The 23612-nt window shown below is 47.7% G+C and overlaps 1 protein-coding gene across 1 annotated transcript in view; it reads left to right on the top strand.

The window, feature by feature from the left end:
- MEGF11 (multiple EGF like domains 11) overlaps positions 1-23612 on the top strand; it is a 387229-nt gene that overhangs the window by 249525 nt on the left and 114092 nt on the right. The window lies entirely within an intron of this gene.

The raw sequence follows: 23612 nt of genomic DNA, 5'->3' as shown, positions 1-23612 counted from the left end.
CACTCCCGCCCCGAAAGGGTAGCACTCCCCTCCATCTCTCTCCCCTCACATCCTCACATGCATTTGGCCAACATTTCCTGTTTGTCTATTTAGACGTTTGTATTGTGAAACTGACATTGTAACAAGCTTACAGGAAATATTTAAAGTTAAAAATAAATCACCTCTAGTCTTCGCACGTTAACACAATAATTAATTTCATTTTGCCTGGTCCCTTCTGATCCTTGTCAGCATGCCTACATTTTTATTATTAAGTAGTTATAATGTGCATAGAATTTTACATTCTGAGTTTTTATTTCACATCTTATCATAAGCATTTCTCCATTTACATAGTTTTCATAAATATTTTAAATGGCTGCATAATAGTTTGTTCAGTTTATATACCATAATTTACTTAACAATTCCTCTATTGTTGAACATTTAGGTTGTTTTCCATTTGGGGCTATTATAGATAATGTTGCAATGAGTATCTTCATGCAGATATAACACTTGTTATTCTTTTGAGTAATATCCTTTGGATACTGTATTAGGACTGGAATTAACTGGGTCAAAGTGAATAAGCATTTTTATAACCCTTGATCTGTATTGCCATATTGCTTTCCAAAATGATCGTTCCAATTTTCAACATTATCAGTAATGTGTGTACCAATTTTAACATTGTCAGTGGTGCATGTTAGCATTTTTTTCCTCTAAATTGCTAATTTAGGAAGCATAAAATAGGACCTCTGTGTTGCATGAATTTGCATTTATTGGCTTTCTAGCCAGGGTGCACATTTTCTGTGTTACAAGAGACTTTTACTGGATCCTTACTATGAGCCAGGGTCCCTGCTAAGTGCTGCAAGGGCTACCAAGATGCTAAGACAAGACCCCTGTCCTCAGGGGGCTCATGGTCCAATAGAGGTATAAATGGTTCCAAGAAGAGGCTACACTTCCTGAGGAAGGTGCTATTCAGGTGGGCCTGGAAGGGCTGGCTGAGCTTTGAGTCTGAGAAGGGAGGAAGAGGAGCCTATGAAGATCTTACGGCTTGAGCAAAGTCATGAAAGTGGGAAAGCATACGGTGTACACCTGGAACTGGAATGGAGGCTGGAGAGGGAGATGGCTGCAAAAGGGAGGCATAGTCAGCGGGGGGAGACTGCACTGTCAGGCCAGGAACCCTTGGAGGAACAGTGAGTGGTTACTGGCTGGCTTGGCCTGGGTTGATGCTGAGCCAGGCACTCCAGGAGAATGCTGGTAGATGAGCTTGTACTACAGCTCTCAGAGCTCCTTGATGTGGGTGTTTCAGCCATCTTACCAGAGTGTTTCTGTAATCTTGCTCTCTTCTGACCCTGAGTATTCCTCCGAGACAATTGGCTTCCTTATCCCCATTTTGCAGATGTGGAAACTGAGGCCCATGTTAAGTGACTCATAACAGGTCACAGTTTAGGGTGGAGAGCCAGAACTTGAACTTGAGCTTTCTGATTCTAAACCCAGTGCTCTCGAATGGGGAGTAGAGAGTACGGAGCATAGTGTTTTTCAGTCCTGACTGTGTGTCAGTACCGTGGGGAACTTAGAAAGAAAAAGATAAGACTCTTGTCACCCCACCTGGTCTGAACGAACCATGACTCTGAGGCACTGCTGAGGCTGTGGCCCACTGAGATAAGGTGTGACAGGATGGGGTGGGTAAAGGGTGAAGCCGGGGCTTTGGCATTGTGAGCAGAAAAGAATGAGTCACACTGTTGCTCAGTACATGGTTATGGGTCACTGAAATAAGAGGACTTCCAGGCGGCCTTGCCTTACCATGAGTCCTGCCTGCCCTGCCTTCCTACCTGTCTGCAGGCAGGGCAGCTTGAAGAGATGCACTCGTGGGCAGGCACTGCAGCACAGAGCTGCCTCACAAGATAGTGACTTGGAGGTTGACTGCTTCCCAGGACTGCTGGGAGCCCGGATGTGGACTGGCATGGGGCAAAGGCAGGATTTGAACCCAGGTTCTCTGAGTCTTTATGGGGGTCTCTAAAACTGGAAACACACTTGTTCTGTGAGTGTCCTGGCTTGACCAGGGCTCTGGCACTGCATGGGGAGCCCCAAGAGCACCTGCATGGTTAGTGAGTCCGGTCCATGCTCAATTTCAGAACTGCCAGAAGGCTGGGGTGAGAGGGTTGCCAAAGATAATCCACCAGATTAGAGACACCAAGAGGTCACTGAGGTTGGAATATGTGTCCTGTGTGCCGTTTGGTGGCAGGTAAAGGAATAAAAAAGAATATTAATACTAATTTATGTTTTTTAAAACATTTATTTTTAATTGGAGGAAATTAATTTACAATGGTATGCTGATTTCTGCTGAACAACCATGTGAATCAGCTATAAGTATATGGAGATCCCCTCTCTCGTGAACTTCCCACCCACCCCCCATTAATTAATTAATTAATTAGGCTGCATCGGGTCTCAGCTGTGGCACACTGGCTTCAGTAGGTTGCACCTCTCGGGCTTAACTGTTCCTCAGAATGTGCAGTCTCCAGGGATCGAACCCATGTCCCCTACACTGGAAGGCGGATTCTTAACCGCTTGACCACCAGGAAAGTCACCAGTTTACATTCCAAGGCATGATACCATTTTATTTTCCCACCCATGCTACAAGGCTCTTGGGGCAGTGACAGCATACTATTTTAGAGATGCAGATACTGAGGCCCAGTCGACAAGTGCCTTGCCCTGAGCCACAGAGCTGGAACAGTAAAACTAGGAGTCAGATACAGCCCAGCAGGCTCCAAATCCATCGCTGTCTTATTTACGTGCTTAATTGTTCAGTCATGTCTGACTCTTTGCGACCCTGTGTACTGTAGTCCACCAGGCTCCTCTGTCCATGGGATTCTCCAGGCAAGAATACTGGAGTGGATTGCCATGCTCTCCTCCAGGTGAATCTTCCCAGCCCAGGGATAGAACCCAGGTCTCCTGCATCGCAGGCAGACACTTTACTGTCTGAGCCACCAGGAATGCCCAACAAATCCCACAGGTGTTTACTGAGAGCGTACGCTGGGCAGAAGCCTGTTAGTGCTGACAAGGAAGAAAGACAGTAAAACCAAGGTTCCTTCACCAGGGCTGTGCCACCCAGAGTGTGTTCCCCGGAGCTGCAGCATCTGGGTCACCAGAGCTCATTAGAGATCCAGAATCTCAGGAATCTGAATCTGAGTCTGAATCTGAGTCACAAGATCTCCCAGGTGATTCTTGAGCACATTAAAATTCAAAAAGCCTCGTCTCTAGACAGAGGTTCTGCACACTTGGCTGCGCATTAGAATCCCCTGCCCCGGCCCTGCCCTAGAGGTCTGAATGGAGATCTGGAGCTAGAACTTGGGATTGACTTTTATGTGTTCCCCCAGGTGATTCTAAGGTGTAAGCAAGGGTTAGAAACTGATCTTGGATGTTCTAACCAATTCTGGTCAGGTCTCTCCCTCCCTACTCCCCTGCTGTTTTCTGCTTCTAAATATTCAGGGCTGTGTGCTGTGTGGGTGGGAGGCATTATTGTTAATTATCATCTCAGGGAATAGGTGGGCCAGGAATTCTCCCTTATTGTGGGGTTTGGAGAGAATGATCAGCAGATGCCTAAGGAAGATGGTGCTGCAGGCTTGAGTTAGAAGTTAGAAAGTTTAGGTCTGTGAGCCCAGTCTGGGCTTCAGGGACAGTAGGGAAGTTCCAGGAGGACTTCAGGTTCATCACTTAATGATTCACACAGCATGGATCTGGCAGGCAGGTTTCATTATTATTCCCACTTTGAAAATTAAGAAACTGTGGCTTGATGGAGCTTCCCTGGCGGTCCAGTGGTGAAGACTCTGCACTTCCAAGACAGAGGGCACAAGTTTGATCCCTGGTTGGGGTAATAAGATCCCACATATCTTGTGGTGCAGCCAAAAAATTTTTAAAAAAAGAAGAAATTGAGGCTTGGATATTTTAAAGTTTTTAGCTCACTTAAGCATATAAGGTCACTTAAGCATATAAGAGCTAGACGTGAATCCACGTCTAACATTACAGTGCTACCCTTGTTCTGGGGGTAAAAATGGGAGACCTAGTGGATCCCCTCGCAGCAAGCCCCTCCCAATTGCGCTTGGTCCATCCCAGCCCCGCGCCTCTCCCCACAGCTTCTGTGCTGACTGAGGGGGGTAGCTGCCGGCGGCCAGGGATTGAGGGGGAGCAGGGAGATGAATGTGTGCACATGTGCAGGCGTGTGTGCTCCCCCTTTCTTGGGCACGAGCCCAAGCTTTGCATCTACATGCTGGAAGAGAGAGATCAATTTGGCCCTGATACAAACTCCACAGTCACTGAACTGCCATCTTCATTTAGTTAACGTTCTTTCTGGGCAGACCTGGCTGGGATTCATCTTCATTATTCAGTGAGGGGGCTTACTCAGGGCCAGACTTTGATCTAGGAGCTGCAGAAAATCACCTCTTACAGATGATTTCCCTTGCAGGCCATTAGCATGGGTGGGGTTGGGGGGGCTGAATTACAGGGAGGGGTCTGCCACCATCCCCTACCACATCCCCCCACCACGGCCCCACTCCACCAAGGTAGGCACCCAGTTCACCTCTGGCTCACTTAGCTAAGCCAAGAGGGAGGGAAATCCTGGTTACTTCCTCTCTCTGCTCCCCAGAGGACCCCCTATCCAGTCCCAGTGCTGATAACTGACCCCACAAAGCCCTTTACAAAGCCCTCTTCACATTCAGTTTTCACAAGCTCCAAAGCCAGACCCATCAGGGTTCAAATCCTGGCTTGGTCACTTACACACCGTGTGGACTCGAGCAAGTTACTTCCCCTCTCTGAACTACATTTTCCATGTCTGCAACATGAAGAAATATACCATGACATTGTTGAAATGATTCCAGGGCATAAATTACATTAAGCACAGGGCTCGGCATGGAGTATATGCCATGTTCACAGTCACTTCTCTGAGGCAGATGTTGCCTTTTCACAAACAAGGAAACTGGGGCTCCTGCAGGCACCTCTGATTAGCTTTGTGACTCTGGAAAAGACACTTCTTTCCACCTCTGGGCTTGCTGTGAGAGGCAGGTGAGTGTGTGTGTGTGTGTGTGTCTGTGTGTCTGTGTGTGTCTGTGTGTGTAGGCTGAGGAGCCCCAAGGGCTGCCTGCAGGTTCAAAATTCTCCTCAAAGTATCTAAACTCTAAATGGAAGCCTGAGGCTTCTGGAGACTTGTGGCTCTTAAAAATCCTTCCAGCATTTGGCTTATACTCCAGAAGGGCAGACAATGCTGGGTCAGCAAGATACAGAGTCTAGTTCCCAAGTCTGCTTGCAGCCCCCCAGGAATAATCTAGTCCCACCCTGAGTCCACTCTTCCTTTCTGCTGGCCCCCTGCTTGCTCTTGCTGATGACCTCCATCCCCTCGGTCCTAACCCTTTCCTGCTCTAATCTCAGCCCCTGCCTCCTCCACCCTCAGTGGGCCAAGGGCAGCCAAGTGCCCCTCCCCCACGGCCTCCAGACTGGGCACCGCCCCCACCATCCTCAGCTCCGTTCTTGACTGTTAGCCCAGTTTCAGGCCTTTCTCCCAGGGGCTGCACTCCAGGCTGGTTTTAATCCCCTGTGATTGGCACTTTCTGACAGCGCAGGGTCAGGTCACTTGGTCTGAGAAGCTGGCGCTTGGCTGCTATTATCCGCCCACTGCGGCAGGGTCTGAAATCCAGCCCATTGATTCTGCCATTGTTTGTTCCTTACATACTCTCCGGCACTCCGACCCCACTTGGATTTCTGCGAACTCTGCCGCCAGCAAAGACAGAGGAGGCTTTTTGCCACTGGGGCTGCGAGTCTTTGGGAGGCTTCTGCATTCAGGAAGGCCAGCTAGGAAGGATTCATACAGTGCCTTACAGATCCAAACAGATGCCTTGTGTTCCCCAGCGTGCCGTCTTGGCCGGCTTCCTCGCACCTGACCACCCATTAGTCTGCCTTTTAACTGTGTCTGCATGTGGCCCGGGCACTTGGTTACTTTCATCAGTCCCAGCTGGGCCTCAGACAAACTGGGTCACCTGCAGGGCCACGTCTAATGGCTCTCATGGATATAGCCCTGCTTTTTCCAGGCAGGCTTCAGCCCCAGGCCCTGAGCTGATGGGCAGTTTACTGCAACCTGGAACACAGGGCAAGAAGCAGCTGCCCCTGGAGTCTGTCCAGAGGATGATGAAAAAATAGGATCTCCATCTGGGCTTTTCTTTGAGCCCAGGGGCCCTAGAAATTCAAACAGAAATTCTTTTCTTTCTTTCTCCGGCTGTGCCATGTGGCATGCAGGATCTTGGTTCCCTGCCCAGGGATTAAACCCATGCCCCCTGCAATGGAAGCTCGGAGTCTTAACCACTGGACCACCAGGGAAGTTTCCAAATAGAAATTCTTAACCTGAAGTCTGTGATCCCTAATAAGACCATGAACTCCTTGAAAAGATATGCAAAATTGTATGTAGTTGTGCGTTCAGATAGGGACAGTCCATAGTTCTCATCAGATCCTTCTTTTTTATTGGAGGATAATTGCTTTACAATGTTGTGATGGTCTCTGCCGCACATCAACGTGACTCAGACATAATTATGTATTCTTATGGATCTACGTATGTATGTATATCGCCTTCCTCCTCCCTTGTCAGATTCTTGAAAGTGTCTGCACTGACCTAATAATGTGGACAAAAGGCAGCTGCCTTAGGCCATTGTCATGACGATCAGCATTAAGGTGAGAACTTAGGGGCCACCCAGATCAGGATTCTCCCTTTACTGGGAAACCAAGTGGGCTGGAGGCCAAGTTCAGAGAACACCAGGAGGTTAGAGGTAATGAGCTAGTTGTCAAATTGGAGAGCCTGAACAAAAGCAAGGGGGTGAGCAAAGGGGGACATTTGGGGGAAGCAGGGTCAACAGAATTTGGTGACCCATTAGTTCCAGAGAATAGGGAAGAGGAAGGCCTCTAGCCTGGTTACCAGGTTGTACCTGACTTGGGAGTCAGGGGTTCCCTTGGTGGCTCTGAGTTGGAAGAGAAAAGCAAGGGGGAGGGGACAGAGGAGGGGATCTTGTGAACTGGATTGTCCTTCCCTTTAGAAAATATCTCATCCCCACCATGAGCAGGGATACCTCAGAATGGTCAGTCCTGAATTTCAGTCCCACTCCTCGGCCAAACAGAAATTCGGCTTTATGCCCTTCTCTTCGCTTAGGTAACTTTCCACATTCCACTGGATCCGAGCTCGGATGCATTTGCTGGGATGGTAAGAGGTGGGGGAACTAGCTCATAGTTTGCTTCTGGGAGAACAGGGTCCTGCGTTTGGACAGATAGGGAGAGGGGGCCAGAAGCGTGTGCTCAGGAGAGAGAGTACCATTGAGCCCAGCCTCCAAAAGGAAGGAGGATTTGCCCATGGTCATGGTCATGGTCATCTTGGCCGCAGCACCCCTGTCTGTCCTCAGGACTGTTGCTCATACTTTGAGAGAGAACACAGGGCCCCCCCCTTGTGGCACCTCTCCCTCTGGAAGAACCTAACCCTGTGCCAGGGCATACAACCTGGCGAGTGACGTACAGGTTGGGTCCAGCCCACTGGAGCCTCCCCCAGGCACTCTTGCAGTAAACATCCTGCCTTACCTTATTTGATGGTCCAGGAAAGCTCATGTGATGGCATAGTCAGCACACCTGAGGTCCCTGCACCTGCCACCACATCCAGAAGGGGCCCTGAGCTCAGCTAAGTGTGACCCAGGGCTGGGCGGCACCCTGTTTGTGTGCGCGCTAAGTTGCTTCAGTCGTGTTTGACTCTTTGAGACCCTATGGACTGTAGCCCACCAGGGTCCTCTGTCTAAGGCATTCTCCAAACAAGAAAAGTTTGCCTTGCCCTCCTCCAGGGGATCTTCCTGACCCAGGGATTGAACCTGGGTCTCCTGTGTCTTCTGCATTGGCAGTTGGGTTCTTTACCATTAGCGCCACCTGGGAAGCAGGGGTCTTCATATCCCTGATCTAGAACCTTGAAGCAGCTGCCAGACCTGCCGGCCCACCTGCCTGGCTAGCTCTAGCTTCCTGATCTGCCCCCACACCCTCCGCCCCCAGCTGACCCCTGTCCACGCTTAACCCTCCCAGTACCAGTCCTTTCCTGGACCTCCCCTGACCCCATTCCAGCTTCCAGGCACCCTTGACTCTGGAGAGGCATTTTTCTCTCTGGGCAGAAACTACTTTGAAATTTGCAAACTCTTGCAAATGGCAGAAATAGCAAGCAGACAGGCACTCCCACAAGTGCCTGCGCTCCCTCCCTCACTTCTCCCAATCTTCCTCCTGAATTTTCACACCCACCCACCTGGGTTTGGTTCCACACTTTGCCAAGCCAACTTGAGAAGCTGGGGCACCTGGGAAACTCCTCTGATGCCCAGAATCTCCTGGAGAAAACCCATCAGGCCTGCGAACCCAGGCACTGGCTGCTATCTCTGTCTCCTTGAGACACATTCTCTTTCCTTCTCATAGATTCTCAGGGCCACAAAAGAGCTTGCGGACCACCCTGGCCAGCTCTCCTCTACTTCAGATTTGCCTTGAGAACAGCATTATTGACTTTTTTTTTTTTTTTTTGCTTTATTTTGATGTGTGGCTTCTACTCTCAAAGAGATTGTACAGTTAAGGACAGAGATCTTTTATTTCCCCAAGTCTAAACATAATAAAGACTCATAAATATAGATGATATTAGAGCTGAGTTGGAGTTCATCTTGTTTAACCCTTCTCATCTTACTGACAGTGAGACTGAGGCTCAGAGAGGCATCTGACCGGCCGAAGTCTTCCTGGTCCTGAGCCTACCCTTCTATGACACCTTGGTTGTTGACTGACTGATTGATTGATGACACCATTAAGGAACACCAGTAGCAGGCTTGAAAGCGGAGGGGTAACCCCAAGTTGTCCCTATAGGGCCCTACACCGGTTTCCTGATGAATGGTGGGAATGTCTCAGAGGAGCCAGTACCACTGCCTCTGATTGCACCTGAATTCTTAAAGATATTTCCAGGGGTAAGGGGACTGGGGCCAGCCAGCCTGAAGCACCACCATTTCTTCTGATCTGATGTCCCACTTTCCCCAAACATTTTCCTGGGGATGTAGAAGGCTTTAATTAGTGAAATGAAAAGACACACTTCAGATCCAAGGCATCAATCAATACTTTTTCACTATAAGTGACAGAAACCAGCCTAAGATGGTAGGCAGAAAAGAGGATTTATTGCCTCTTGGAACTAGAAAGAACAGGGTTAGTTGTGCTCTAGGTACAACTGCATCATGATAGCCATAATCCGTCTCCACCTTGGCTCTATTTTCCTTTGTGTTGGCTTCATTTTCAAGTATTCTCTTCCCAAAGGAATGACAGAGATGGCAACCAACAGTTCCAGGTCTGCAGTCTCCCAGCATAACATCTCCAATGAGGAGAAAGCATCCTTTTACTCAGTCATTCCAGCAAAAGTCCCAGGATGGAGTTGCATTGGCCTGATAGGGTCACATGCCTATCCCGGAACCAATCACTGTGGCCAGAGAATGGAGTATTCTGATTGGCCAGGCTTGGGTCATGTGCCCTCCCGCTGGGACCAGGGTGGTATCAGCCAGACTCACTCCATGTGTCCTGAGCCTGGGGAGGAAGGTACCTTTGTACTGTGAAACAGTTGCCCATTATCCTTTTTCCAGTTTCACCTCTCCCAACCCCACTGGATTTGCTTAGTGAACGTGTCCTGGCCTAGTTTAGGAAGGGTGGATAGGGTTTAGAGGAGAGGCATGATGGTGGAAGTGGCTTAAAAGCATGAATCCAGAAGGGAGTAAGATGTTGGGGAGGTAAAAGCATCTGGATAACTCATCTCTTCGCCCTCAATCCCCAGATGAATATAAACTGATGAATATAAACTTATTCACATCCATTATACGTTTATTGATCCTCATAAAAATGTCATAAGATAGGGAGAAGAAACTGAGGCTCAGAGAAAGAAGTAACTTGACCAAGATCACCACCCAGCAATTCAGTGTTAATGCGAGTGCTTGAACCCGACTCTCCATCTCAAGGGCTTCCCTGGTGGCTCAGATGGTAAAGAATCCACCTGCAATGCGGGAGACCTGGGTTTGATCCCTGGGTTGGGAAGATCCCCTGGAGGAGGGCATGGCAACCCACTGCAGTATTCTTGCCTGGAGAATCCCATGGACAGAGGAGCCTGGCGGGCTACAGTCCATGGGGTCACAAAGAATCGGACACAAGTGGGCAACTAAGCACCCCATCTCAATCTCTAGGCAGTGCCCTGTTCTTAATACCAGGTCAGGTCCCCTGAGGAGCTGCTCTGGTGATGGCTGAAAGGCGGAGGTGGACAACTGTTTCAGCTACTCTGAGAGCTGCCCAGGGTGCTGGAGCAGGGGCATGTGCTGCCCCAGGGGCAGGAAAGGCAAACTTGGCTGGAGACCAGCGCAGACTGCAGGAAGGGGATAGCCTCTTGCAAATGAAATATTCATGGTGGTTATTAAATCAAGTTTTATTGGAATAAAAATACACTTGCTGAATACATTTATTTCCCCTGGTTCCTTTCAACCCCCTTCTTTCCCTGAGTGATTTGATTTGGGGGCCAGGAAAGATTTTTTTCCCCCAAGTAAATTAGACCTAGGTCAGCAGAATAAGAAGCCATGTCAGGAGTGGCACTTGGCAAGAGAGTGCCCCCACTGGGGGACCTCCTGGATGACTGAAAGGTGGGGGTGCAGGTAGAAAGGAAGGGGGAGGGGATGCTCCTGGTTCACATGCAAAACCCTCCACACGCACAAACACAGGGGCATCCCCTTTGTCTCCCTGTGCTCTTCCCCAGCTAATGATGAGTGCCTGAGGCCAGCATTTGGAACCAGAGAGAGCTCCGCAGGGGCTACAGCGGCTCTGTTTGCCGGGCTGACCCTCCAGTTTTTCTTTGTCATTTCTAGTTGCAAAGTCGTGTCCTGCTCTTTGCCACCCCATGGACTGTAGCCCGCCAGGCTCCTCTTCCATGGGATTTCCCAGGCAAGAATACTGAAGTGGGTGGCCCTTTCCTTCTCCAGGGGATCTTCCCAATCCAGAGATTGAACCCAAGTCTCCTGCCCTGGCAGGCAGATTCTTTACCACTGAGCCACCAGGGAAACCTCCAATTCTTCTTAGGGGGCCCCCGTTTAGGGGGACATGCGGGAGTCACTGACCCGGTCCTCTCTGCTGGTCATCCTTTCGGTGCTCCTCTTCACCTTAACTCTCCTGTGCCTCTTCTTCACCCCCGCTGATCGCCACTCCTCTTTGTGGGGGTCGCAGCCCCTCTCCGGAGACAGCCTCTGCAAATCCTTCTCTTGACGTCAGTGTCTTTTGGGCTCCGTGTGTCTGCCAAGCTGGCTGGCTGTTTGCCTCTCTGTCACCTCATGTTTAGAACTGTTCCACGGCCACACACACATCAAGTCTCACAGACGCCTTAACACACTGTCTCACGCTCTGACACAGTCACACCCTCAGTTTCACAAACACACGTGCGCACGCAGAGGCATTGATTCCCTCGACTGGGATGAGATGGGGGCTTCATGTGACCCTGACACTAGGCTGTCGAACACACAAGGGAGACAGATGTTCCTGAGAGCAGAGCCTGGCTTCTCTCACTGTCCGTCCCTGACCATTGCCTGTGACCCTCCAGATTTGTCCTGCAGGCACCCATGTTCCTGAGGCCTGGGGGACCTACTCGGGTCTGAAAGGCCCTGTTGGGTGGGCCCTATGTGTGGGTCTGGCTCCTTCAGATGCCTTTTTCTTATCCGTTGGCTCATCCAATCCACATACATCCTGGTGCACCTGGTGCCCTTCCGCTCACCTTCCAGCCTCAACTGTTTCTTATTTAATCCCTCTCCTGAGACATTTGAAAGCCAGGATCTTTTCTTTTTATCTTCTTTTTTCAAAATATTTATTTATCTATTTGGCTGCAGTGGGTTGTAGCACATGGGGTCTTTCATTGTGGCGCATTCTCTATTTGCAGCTCTCAGGCTTAGTTACCCTGTGGCATGTAGGACCCTCGTTCCCCCACCAGGGGCTGAATCTGCATCCCCTGCCTTGGAAGGAAGATTCTTAACCACCAAGGAAGTCCCCAGGCTCTTTTCCTGCCGGGAGCCCCTCTCGAATCTTGTCTCTGAGGGCCTGTCTCACCTCTTTCTCCTGGGCTTTAAGTCTGGTCACACCCTGGGTCAGACTCTGTCTTAAACTGTGCTCTGTAGACTGGCCAACAAGTTAGCTTCTTGCCCCCATCCCCCTTTCCAAGCACGTTTGCCCAACACTCTCTTTGGGACACCTTTCTGCACTGACCTGACCGGTGGGCCTTGGAGGATAGAGAATCCAGCCCAGCGTCATTTCTATGCCTGGGACAAAGACTGTAACAAAAATGCCCTCTGGGCTACAGCTCCCTGACCCCTCCAACAGGTGTAGCTGGTGGGTACCCAGGAGAAGGGTGTGATCCTCAGGCACCAAAGAGCAAGCCAGCACCTGGGGGTCGGGGGAGGGCAGGAGAGGCCCTCTGGGAAGGTCCACCCAGCAGAGAAGCGTGTTCTAGGAACCATTAACTTACTGACTCACTGGGCAGGATGTAGGTCTCAGTACACCATTGTTTTATTGTTTGGGGACATGACTCACGTTTCTATTGCATGATTTTGTTGCTGAGCAAGCTTTCTTGGTTTTGTGATTAAGCAAACCTGCTTTCTTGGGTGATAATTAACTTAGAGGATCTCCTATACTTTTATCTTTCCTGACAATCCCCTACAGGATTAACTATTTAATCACCTACATTGTCCCTTTACTCTGTTCCTATCAAGTGATGAGATAAGAAGAACCAGCTTTATCTGAAAGGGAAACTGGTGCCTAGACAGACCTGGCCCTTTTCCAGCTTCTTCACTCTACTAGCTGTGTGGCCTTGAGGAAATCACCTAGCATTTCTGAGTGTCAGTTTCCTCTTCTGGAAAATGGACACAGTAATACCCACTTAGGGGTTAAATGTGTTTGGCCCAGAGGAGCTCAGCTCATGGCAGGTGCTGCTGTAGCCATCATGAGCAGCAGCATCCTGAGCACCTGTGAGCGCCAACAATCCCCTGAGGTGGCACCGAGGCCTCCCGTCAATCTGAGCCTCTCTACCAGGCCCGACATGCGGCTGTCTGTTGGCAGATGACAGCTCCATTGCGGTAGTGATGGGCCTGGCTTGTGAGTCCTCCCCTCCTCATACTACTGCTTGTGATAATTTAATTGATCAAGCTGCACCGGCTGTGCCTCTGCAGCAGCTCTTCTTGGCTTAATTCTGAAAAGATTAAAAAAAAAAAATCAACCCTGCCCAACATCTCTGTAATTAGGAGTCCAGACTCAGCCCTGAGTCTGGTGACTATGAGTGAAACAGAGGAAGCTGCAGAGCTTCCCCTGCTGGGAGGTGTCAGAGGAGGAAAGAAACCAGCTCCAGCCCCAGCCAGGCCACCTTTGGGACAACTTCCTACCTCCATAGGCATCCCTTTCCCCATTCATAGGAAGCGGATAATTAAACCAGAGTAATGAAGACTCATTCACTGCTAATTCCTGCAGTGATGAAATGAATTCACTTTCCTATGCAAAGGAAAAAAAAATTTAAAATGTGAAAATAAATAAAACCTCAAATAGCTGTATAGCACTTACTATGTGCCAGACACTCTTTTAAGCCTTTTACAAATAATAACTCATTTAAACTTGTCGTTTTGAAGGTGATATTTGGCTGTCAGCTTGGATTTGTAGCTGGAAGCTTTGTAAAAGAAGGCAGTTTGAATCAGAGACAGTTTGTCAATGTTGCAGGCTGTCAAGGGCATTGCTAAGAGGACACATCGTATTTAAATTTTGTTTAACTCCTTGCTTCCAGAAAAAAAGTTGGATGTGGGAAAGGAGATTTTTTTTTTTAATTAAAGAATAGAGTGACAAATTTTTTGTTTTTATTAGAAAAGCCAGGGTTGTGATTATGATTTCAGATAAAATTCTTTTAACCATGTAAATAAAACGGCCTGCTACTCTCTGGTGGCAGCATGTAAGTATTGCAGGAAAAGTACTCAAGAGGAGGTTATTGGGCAAGCCTGAGTGATGGGAGGTAGAGGGTGGGGGTAGCAGCAAAAACTCAACTGATCTTAATTGATCGTTGAAATAAAAAGCATGGGAGTGAGGGTGGAGAGATAATAAAGGAAACAAGATTGGCCATATTCTAATGATTACGGAAACTAGGGAAAGGGTGTGTTTTTTCAAGTAGTTAAATACAAAGAGAATATTTTATAAATACTAAATTCTTTACCCTATCCCATTCTATAATGAGGCCCAGAAATGTTGAAGGGTCTCTCTTCTATTCTCAAGACAGTAATCTGCCCAGTCATCCCAAGTGGGTAGGCTCTGATGAATCTGCCGGTGGCTTTGCTTTCATCCCCACCTACCTCTCACAGCAGCACAGGGAAGAAGATGACCCCTGGATGAGCAGAGATTCAGGGACAGGGAAAAGGTGAGGCCTTCCCATCACCCTCCTAGGCTGTAGCCCCCATGGCCATCCTGTGGTCCCCAGGGCTTCTAGCCCAGTGCTTCATTAGGGTAGGCAAGTGCCACCTCTTTGATGATTTCTTGCCCCATATTTGCTTTCCTGAGTTTAATAAACATTTGCTAAGGCCCCACTCTGTTCCAAGTACTGTGTTGGAAACTTTATATGTGTGTTCTTATTCCCTTTTCTGGGGTAAACCCCTTACCCCCATAGATGAGGAAATGGCTCCCTACCCCAAATTATTATCATTTTTATGACTCTCTTCTCCACCAGATCGTGAGTTTCTTGACCCAGCAGTTGTGCTGTTTTTCATCTTTATTTTCCCATCTTATAACAGTAAAGAGTCAATAATTATTGAATGAATGATTAATTATTCAAAGAAGATTATATGATTTACCCAGATAATCATACAGTGATAGAATCTGGGTTCAGATCTAGCCCAGAGCACCTCTTGCAGCACCACAGCTTCTCAAATGACACTCAAACGCCTCAATTAATAAGACATTAGTAACTTCTAAATTTGTATCACATGACCACTGCAACGTGACTAATCCAAAATGCTGTCAGCTGGTGGGAGAGGGGACGTGTGTAGACCCCTTCCCTTGGTTTCCCGGTCCACAAATAACTATGTGTAGTGGTGTTCTGGAGTTGGCTCACATTGGCTCACGAGAGTTGATTGTGCTGATCTCTTCCCAACTCTGTGTTCTATTACTTCATATAGGTAGCTTGAAGTCAGCCATGGTAGGAGTACTTACTCCATGGTAATTGGCAAATACCACATATCAAGGTTTTGGTGAAATTAAGACGCTTACTCCTTGAGAGGAAAGTTATGACCAACCTAGATAGCATATTAAAAAGCAGAGACATTACTTTGCCAACAAAGGTCCATCTAGTCAAGGCTATGGTTTTTCCCGTGGTCATGTATGGATGTGAGAGTTGGACTGTGAAGAAAGCTGATCACCGAAGAATTGATGCTTTTGAACTATGGTGCTGGAGAAGACTCTTGAGAGTCCCTTGGACTGCAAGGAGATCCAACCAGTCCATTCTAAAGGAGATCAATCCTGGGTGTTCATTGGAAGGACTGATGCTAAAGCTGAAACTCCAATACTTTGGCCACCTCATATGAAGAGTTGACTCACTGGAAAAGACTCTGATTCTGGGAGGGATTGGGGGCAGGTGGAGACGGGGATGACAGAGAATGAGATGGCTGGATGGCATCACCGACTCGATGGATGTGAATTTGAGTGAACTCCGGGAGTTGTCATGTGGACATGAGTTTGAGTGAACTCCGGGAGTTGGTGATGGACAGGGAGGCCTGGTGTGCTGTGATTCATGGGGTCGCGGAGAGTCGGACACGACTGAGCGACTGAACTGAACTGCACTGAAAGGTTTTGGTGGGGTTTTTTTCCTCTGCAGACATGATTGTTAAGCCTTTACAAGCACCCCCACTGACTAGCTTATAGCTGTTAATAGGAAGCTCTGGAGTGAGGTGTGCATCTCCATGTGCTTATTTTCTGTGGTTGGGAGGAAGAGGGCCAGTGCACCTCAGAGTTCACAGCTGCACGTGATGCTGTCAGGAAATCCAGGAAGTTTAAAGAAGAGAACTCTCATCTGCTTTAATTCACTTGCCTCTCATAGAATTGCATAACACCATGATGAGGAATTGCAGGGCTTGCGGGGAGGGGGCTCCCCAGAGCACTTGATGAGTGACAGGCAGTGCCAATTCTTGTTCTTGAGGTGCTCAGGGAATCTCAAGACAGTTTTGGTGACTATCACTCTCCTTCCTGGATTTGTCCTTCTAGAGCCTTTTTTTAAAGCTATTTCTTTATGTATGTGTTTCTTTATTTGGCTGCACCAAGTTTTAGCTGTGGCACACAGGATCTTTGATCTTCGTGAAGCATGTGGGATCTTTAGTTGCAGCATGTGTGATCTAGTTCCCTGACCAGGGGTTGAACCCAGTGCTAGTGTAGAGTCTTAGCCACTGGACCACAAGGGGAGTCCCTTCAAAGTCTTTCTAAGACTTCCTGGGGATTTTATGCCTGAAAGAAGAATAATGAAAATCAGGTAGTTGTATCGCATAATTATATCTCATTTAGCTCTAGAAAAGAGCCACCCTGTGAGAGAGATATCATCCCCCCATGTGCTGAATTGAACAGTTTCTCCCAACGGCCATGTCCACTTGGAGCCAAGGAATGTCACCTTATTTGGAAATAAGGTCTTTACAAATATCATCAAGTTAGGATGAGCTCATACTGACATACAGTCCCCCAAGCACAGAGTCTAGGAGTCCCACATTTGATCAGTTGCAGGTGCCATCAACCCTACTCATCTTCATGCCTTCCCTATCCCCACCACCACTGCCTTAATTCCAGGTCTCCTTAGCTTGTGTTTGGAGCACTGTGGTGACTTTCTAATGGTCTCTGCTTCATCTGGTCTCTTCTCACTCAGATCCATCCTAATCAGATCAGGGTCCCTGGACCACCATCCTGACCATGGCCCTCCTCTGTTCAAAGTCTGCAGTCACTTTCACTAGTCCCAAGGAAGTCTAGATTCTCCTTCTAGAACTTATAGGTCCTCCATGATCTGGCCCCAACCTATTTCTCCAGCTTTGCCCCTTCTTTGCCCCTTCATTCTCCCTTTGAATATCCAAATATCCAAATTGACCTGTTCTTGTTTGTTCACCATTCTTTCCTGTCTTTGCAGGGTTCAACAGGTCACTCTTCTATTTATTGACTGGGTTTCTCTCTGGACCCTTTCATCATTATAGGACCATGTACATCCTACACAATGCTCATTACTTTTGCCCACCCTCCAATTCCTTTCCTTTTTCTCCCCTGCAAAGGCATCCTGGTGAAGCAATGAAGTCCCAGATTCAATTCTTTGCCCTTATTCGCTGTGGGAATGCAGCAAGTTACTTGACCTCTCTGAGTGCTGCTTCTTCATACATCTGTTCTTCAGTGAGTTGTGGAGATTAAATTAGATCGTGTGTGTAAGGTTCTCAGCACAGAGAGGACACTTAGGAAATGAGGGCTCATCTGGATCCCCTGGGACTCAGGATTACTGGGACATGACAAGTCAAGGGCAGGGGTTCTTGGTGCAGCAGACCTGGGTATGGCATAAGCCCTCTTGGAGAAGGTCGCCATTTACCCCACCATAGAGCTGCCAGAACTTGCACAGGAATGGGGAAACAGACTCTTGGAGGGCACAAACAAAACCTTGTGTGCACCAGGACCCAGGAGAAAGGAGCAGTGACCCCACAAGAGACTGACCCAGACTTGCCCAGGAGTGTCCAGGAGTCTGTGGCAGAAGCGTGGGTCAGCGGTGGCCTGCCGCAGGGTCAGGGGCACTGAGCGTGGCAGTGCGTGCTTGGGACCTTTTGAAGGAGGTCCCATTATCTTCATTACCTCCACCATAGTGTGGCCAACCAACAGGGAGGGAACTCAGCCCCGCCCATCAACAGAAAATTGGATTAAAGATTTACTGAGCATGGCCTCCCCCATCAGAACAAGACCCAGTTTCCCCCTCAGTCAGTCCCTCCCATCAGGAAGCTTCCTTAAGCCTCTTATCCTTCTCCATCAGAGGGCAATAGAATGAAAACCACAATCACAGAAAACTAATCAAATTGATCACATGGACCACAGCCTCGTCTAACTCAATGCAACTATGAGCCATGCCCTGTAGGGCCACCCAGGATAGATGGGTCAAGATGGAGAGTTCTGACAAGACGTGATCCACTGGAGAAGGAAATGGCAAACCAGTATTCTAGCCTTGAGAACCCCATGAACAGTATGAAAAGGCAAAAAGATAGTACATTGAAAAATGAACTCCCCAGGTGGGTAGGTGCCCAATTGCTACTGGAGAAGAATGGAGAAATAACTCCAGAAAGAATGAAGAGACAGAGCCAAAGCAAAAACAACACCCAGTTGTGGATGTGATGGTGATGGAAGTAAAGATCGATGCTATAAAGAACAATATTATATAGGAACCCGGAATGTTAGGTCCATGAATCAAGGTAATTTGGAAGTGGTCAAACAGGAGATGGCAAGAGTGAACATTGACATTTTAGGAATCAGTGAACTAAAATGGACTGGAATGGGTGAATTTAACTCAGATGACCATTATATCTATTACTATGGACATTGGAGAAGGAAATGGCAACCCACTCCAGTGTTCTTGCCTGGAGAATCCCGGGGACGGGGGAGCCTGGTGGGCTGCTGTCTCTGGGGTTGCACAGAGTCGGACACGACTGAAGTGACTTAGCAGCAGCAGCAGCATGGACAGGAATCCCTTAGAAGAAATGGAGTAGCCCTCATAGTCAACAAAAAAGTCCAAAATGCAATGCTTGGATACAATCTCAAAAACAACAGAATGATCTCTGTACATTTCCAAGTAATCCAAGTCTATGCCCCAACCAATAATACTGAAGAAGCTGAAGTTGAATGGTTCTGTGAAGACCTACAAGACCTTCTAGAACTAACACCCAAAACAGATGTCCTTTTCATTATAGGGGACTGGAATGCAAAAGCAGGAAGTCAAGAGATACCGGGATTAACAGGCAAATTTGGCCTTGGAGTACAAAATCAAGCAGGGAAAAGGCTAACAGAGTTTTGCCAAGAGAACACATCGGTCATAGCAAATGCCCTCCAACAACACAAGAGAAGACTACACATGGACGTCACCAGATGGTCAACACCAAAATCAGATTGATTATATTCTTTGCAGCCAAAGATAGAGAAACTCTATACAGTCAGCAAAAACAAGACCAGCAGCTGACTGTGGCTCAGATCATGAACTCCTTATTGCAAAATTCAGACTTAAATTGAAGAAAGTAGGGAAAACCAATAGACCATTCAGGTATCACCTAAATCAAATCCCTTACAATTAGACAGTGGAAGTGACAAATAGATTCAAGTGATTAGATCTGATAGAATGCCTGAAGATCTATGGATGGAGGTTCATGACATTGTTTCAGAGGCAGTAGTGATTAAGACCATCCCCAAGAAAAAGAAATGTAAAAAGCCAAAATAGTTGTCTGAGGAGGCCTTACCAATAGCTGAGAAAAGAAGAAAAGTGAAAGGCAAAGGAGAAAATGAAAGATATACCCATTTGAATGCAGAGTTCCAAAGAATAGCAAGGAGAGATTAAAAAAATTAAAACTTCCTCAGTGATAAATGCAAAGAAATAGAGGAAAACAGTAGAATGGGAAAGACTAGAGATGTCTTCAAGAAAATTAGAGATACCAAGGGAACACTTCATGCAAAGATGGGCTCAATAAAGGACAGAAGTGGTATGGACCTAACAGAAGCAGAAGATAATAAGAAGAGGTGGCAAGAATACACAGAAGAACTGTACAAAAAAGATCTTCACGAACCAGATAATCACAATGGTGTGATCACTCACCTAGAGCCAGACATCCTGGAATGCAAAGTCAAGTGGGCCTTAGGAAGCATCACTACAAACAAAGGTAGTGGAGGTGATGGAATTCCAGCTGAGCTATTTCAGATCCTAAAAGATGATGCTGTGAAAGTGCTGTACTCAATATGCCAGCAAATTTGGAAAACTCAGCAGTGGCCATAGGACTGGAAAAGGTCAGTTTTCATTCCAATCCCAAAGAAAGGCAATGCCAAAGTGTGTTCAAACTACCATACAATTGCACTCATCTCACATGCAAGCTAAATAATGCTCAAAATTCTTCAAGCCAGGCTTCAACAGTATGTGAACTGTGAACTTCCAGATGTTCAAGCTGAATTTATAAAAGGCAGAGGAACAAGAGATCAAATTGCCAACATCCACTGGATCGTTGAAAAAGCAAGAGAGTTCCAAAAAGACCTCTACTTCTGCTTTATTGACTACGCCAAAGCCTTTCTTGTGTGGATCACAAGAAACTGTGGGAAATTCTTCAAGAGATGGGAATACCAGCCACCTTACCTGCCTCCTGAGAAATCTGTATGCAGGTCAAGAAGCAGCAGTTAGAACAGGACGTGGAACAACAGACTGGTTCCAAATTGGGAAAGGTGTATGTCAAGGCTGTATATCATCACCCTGCTTATTTAACTTATATGCAGAGTACATCATGTGAAATGCCAGGCTAGATGAAGCGCAAGCTGGAATCAAGATTACTGGGAGAAATACCAATAACCTCAAATATGCCGATGACACCACCATTATGGCAGAAAGTGAAGAACTAAAGAGCCTCTTGATGCAAGTGAAAGAAGAGAGTGAATAAGTTGGCTTAAAACTCAACATTCAGAAAACTAAGATCATGGCATCTGGTCCCATCACTTCATGACAAATAGATGGGGAAACAATGGAAACAGTGAGAGACTTTATTTTTGGGGGCTCCAAAATCACTGCAGATGGTGACTGTAGCCATGAAATTAAAACATGCTAGATCCTTGGAAGAAAAGCCATGACCAACCTAGACAGCATACTAAAAAGCAGAGACATTACTTTGCCAACAAAGGTCCATCTAGTTAAAGCTATGGTTTTTCCAGTGATCATGTATGGATGTGAGTCCAACACTCATGTTGGACTACAAAGAAGGCTGAGCACTGAAAAATTGATTCTTTTGAACTGTGGTATTGGAGAAAACTCTTGAGAGTCCCTTGGACTGCAAGGAGATCCAACCAGCCCATCCTAAAGGAAATCAGTCCTGAATATTCATTGGAGGGATTGATGCTGAAGCTGAAACTCCAATACTTTGGCCACCTGATGCGAAGAACTGACTTATTTGAAAAGACCCTGATGCTGGGAAAGATTGAAGATGGAAGGAGAAGGGGACAACAGAGGATGAGGTGGTTGGATGACATCACTGACTCAATGGGCATGAGTTTGAACAAGCTCTGGGAGTTGGTGATGGACAGGGAAGCCTGGTGTGCTGCAGTCCATGGGGTCGCAAAGAGTTGGACATCACTGAGCAACTGAACTGAATTGAACAAGTCACCATGTTGATATCAACAGCAAGTGTGTAGTCTAGTAACCCGGGGTAGGGGTGGGAGGCCTGATTTCTTAAGACCCAGGAAGATAACAGGAGCTAAGACAGAACCGAGATGAAAGGGTGAGATCAAGAGCAGACAGGGCTGGTTCCTCAGGGCTACACTGGGTATCAGACTTCTCTGCCTGAAGGTACGGGCCCCATGCTAGAGGACAGAGACATGAGACAAAAGCTGTCCCTGCCCTCCAGTCTCAGCTGGCACACTTTCCACTCCACATGAGAGGGAAGGGACATGAAGACAAAGGACTTGATTTCCAGCCCCAGCTGTGCAGTGACTCAGTGGGCCATCTTGGGCAAACCCTGCCCTTCCATGGGCCTTGGTTTCTTCATTTACAAATTGACAGGGCAGGAGAGGAGGATTTCCAAGGTTCTTTCTACAAAAGGGACAGTGAGATGGACATTAATATCTACCTACTGATACAGCAGCAGAATTCTACACGGATTCTAAAGAAAGCCCAGACCTGCTAGCTGGCAGATGCCATGTTGACACTTTCTTACAGAGCCCTCTGTGCCAGGGCAGCCCATAATCAGTCACCTTCCTTAAGGGAGCTAACAGTAGCTAGGATGCCCCACCCCCTGGCCCAGAGCTCCTCAGGGGCAAGAGCTAGGATGCCACCCTGCCCAGAACTCCTTGGGGAAGCTCTGTTGCCTGGTGGCCATGGCAGCTGAACCTTGTAGCGGGGATGGAGGAAAGATAAGGGAGCAGCAGGTGCTTCTGGGCCTGGTTTAGGGCACAACAGAGATGACAGCACATCTGCCCTGCATGTGTTTTCTTATTTGTTCCCGGCAGGAAATCAATGATGTCAGAAACCGAGGGATAACTCTGCAGCCCCAATCAATAGACCCTGATTAATTCAGTCATGGCCGTTGGGTAAATTTGCTGCATCATAATTAGAATTATTAATTAAAAATAGGAAATCAATTGACACAAATTAAACAAAGTAGGAATCAGCTGGGCTTCTTTGACATTGTTTGGGCAGGAGTTGAGGACCCTGCATGCTCAGCTCTAATTTGGGGGGCCCACATCCTATGTGACCGTCCCCAGACAAGTCCAGCCTCTAGGCCCCACAGCTAACAAGGGAGCAGAGTGAGCCTCTGAGACTCCAAACTCCAGAGCTGGAGATACCCCAGAAGCATCTTATTCAATAATCTTATTATTAACATTGAAAAAAAAGAATTTGGGGAGAAAGTATTTCTGCTCATTACTTTGCTTTCTCTATTCACATGCGTCATTTTATCATCAAAATGTTTTCATATGTTATGTGGTCACATGCTCTTTTTCCTCTCAACAGCATGGCATAATCACTTATTCATTTGCCACACAATTTTCATTTGAATGGCTGTATAATATTCCATAGATGTACCATAATTTGCCTAACCAGTTCTCTATTGTTGGCCATTGAGTTGTTTAATAATAATAGCAGCTACATTCATGCAGTGGCAGGGGGTGGTGGGGGTGGCGTGGGCCTAACTTGTACTGCGGGTCTTCCTAGGTGGCGCTAATGGTAAAGAGTTCGCTTGTCAATGCAGGAGACATGAGACACAGGTTCAATCCCTGGGTTGGGAAGACCCCCCAGAGGTGAGCATGGTACCCACTCCAATATTCTTGCCTGGAGAATCCCATAGACAGGAGCCTGGAGGGCTACAGTCCATAGGGTCGCACAGAGTCAGACATGACTGAAGTGACTTAACATGCAAGCGTGGGCTTTACAGGCATTGTTTTGTCTAATCCTCACAGCAATCCTGTGAAGCAGGTACTATTTTTATTCCCATCTTCTAAACAGGGAAGCCAAGACTCAGAAGAACGAATCTGACCCAAGTCCTGCAGCTGGGCAATGGCATACCCAGGAAGGCAGCCAGGCCTCCTGCTCCTTGGTCAGGACTCCAGCTACCCACCTCTTGGGCCCCCTTCCTCCTTCATTGCTCCCTCGTGATTCTCTGAAATGTCAAGGTGGCCACATCTGTTCAGAGCAGTTCCTAGGAGCAGCTGTCCTCAGCCGACTACAGAGGTTGGAGTTGCTGGAGGGATGGACAGGGCAGGTCTGGCTGTAGCTGGCACGGTTTCCATACCGGCTATGGGAGAGCCACCGCCTGTGACTGCTCCTGCCAGCCCTGTGAAGCGCATGCCCATCCACA

This window comes from Moschus berezovskii, chromosome 9, assembly GCF_049115385.1.
Source record: "Moschus berezovskii isolate FMDL1 chromosome 9, NW_MosBer_1.0, whole genome shotgun sequence".
Taxonomy (NCBI): domain Eukaryota; kingdom Metazoa; phylum Chordata; class Mammalia; order Artiodactyla; family Moschidae; genus Moschus; species Moschus berezovskii.
The sequence above is the reverse complement of the archived record's forward strand: the minus strand, read 5'-3'. Positions and strand labels throughout refer to the sequence as shown.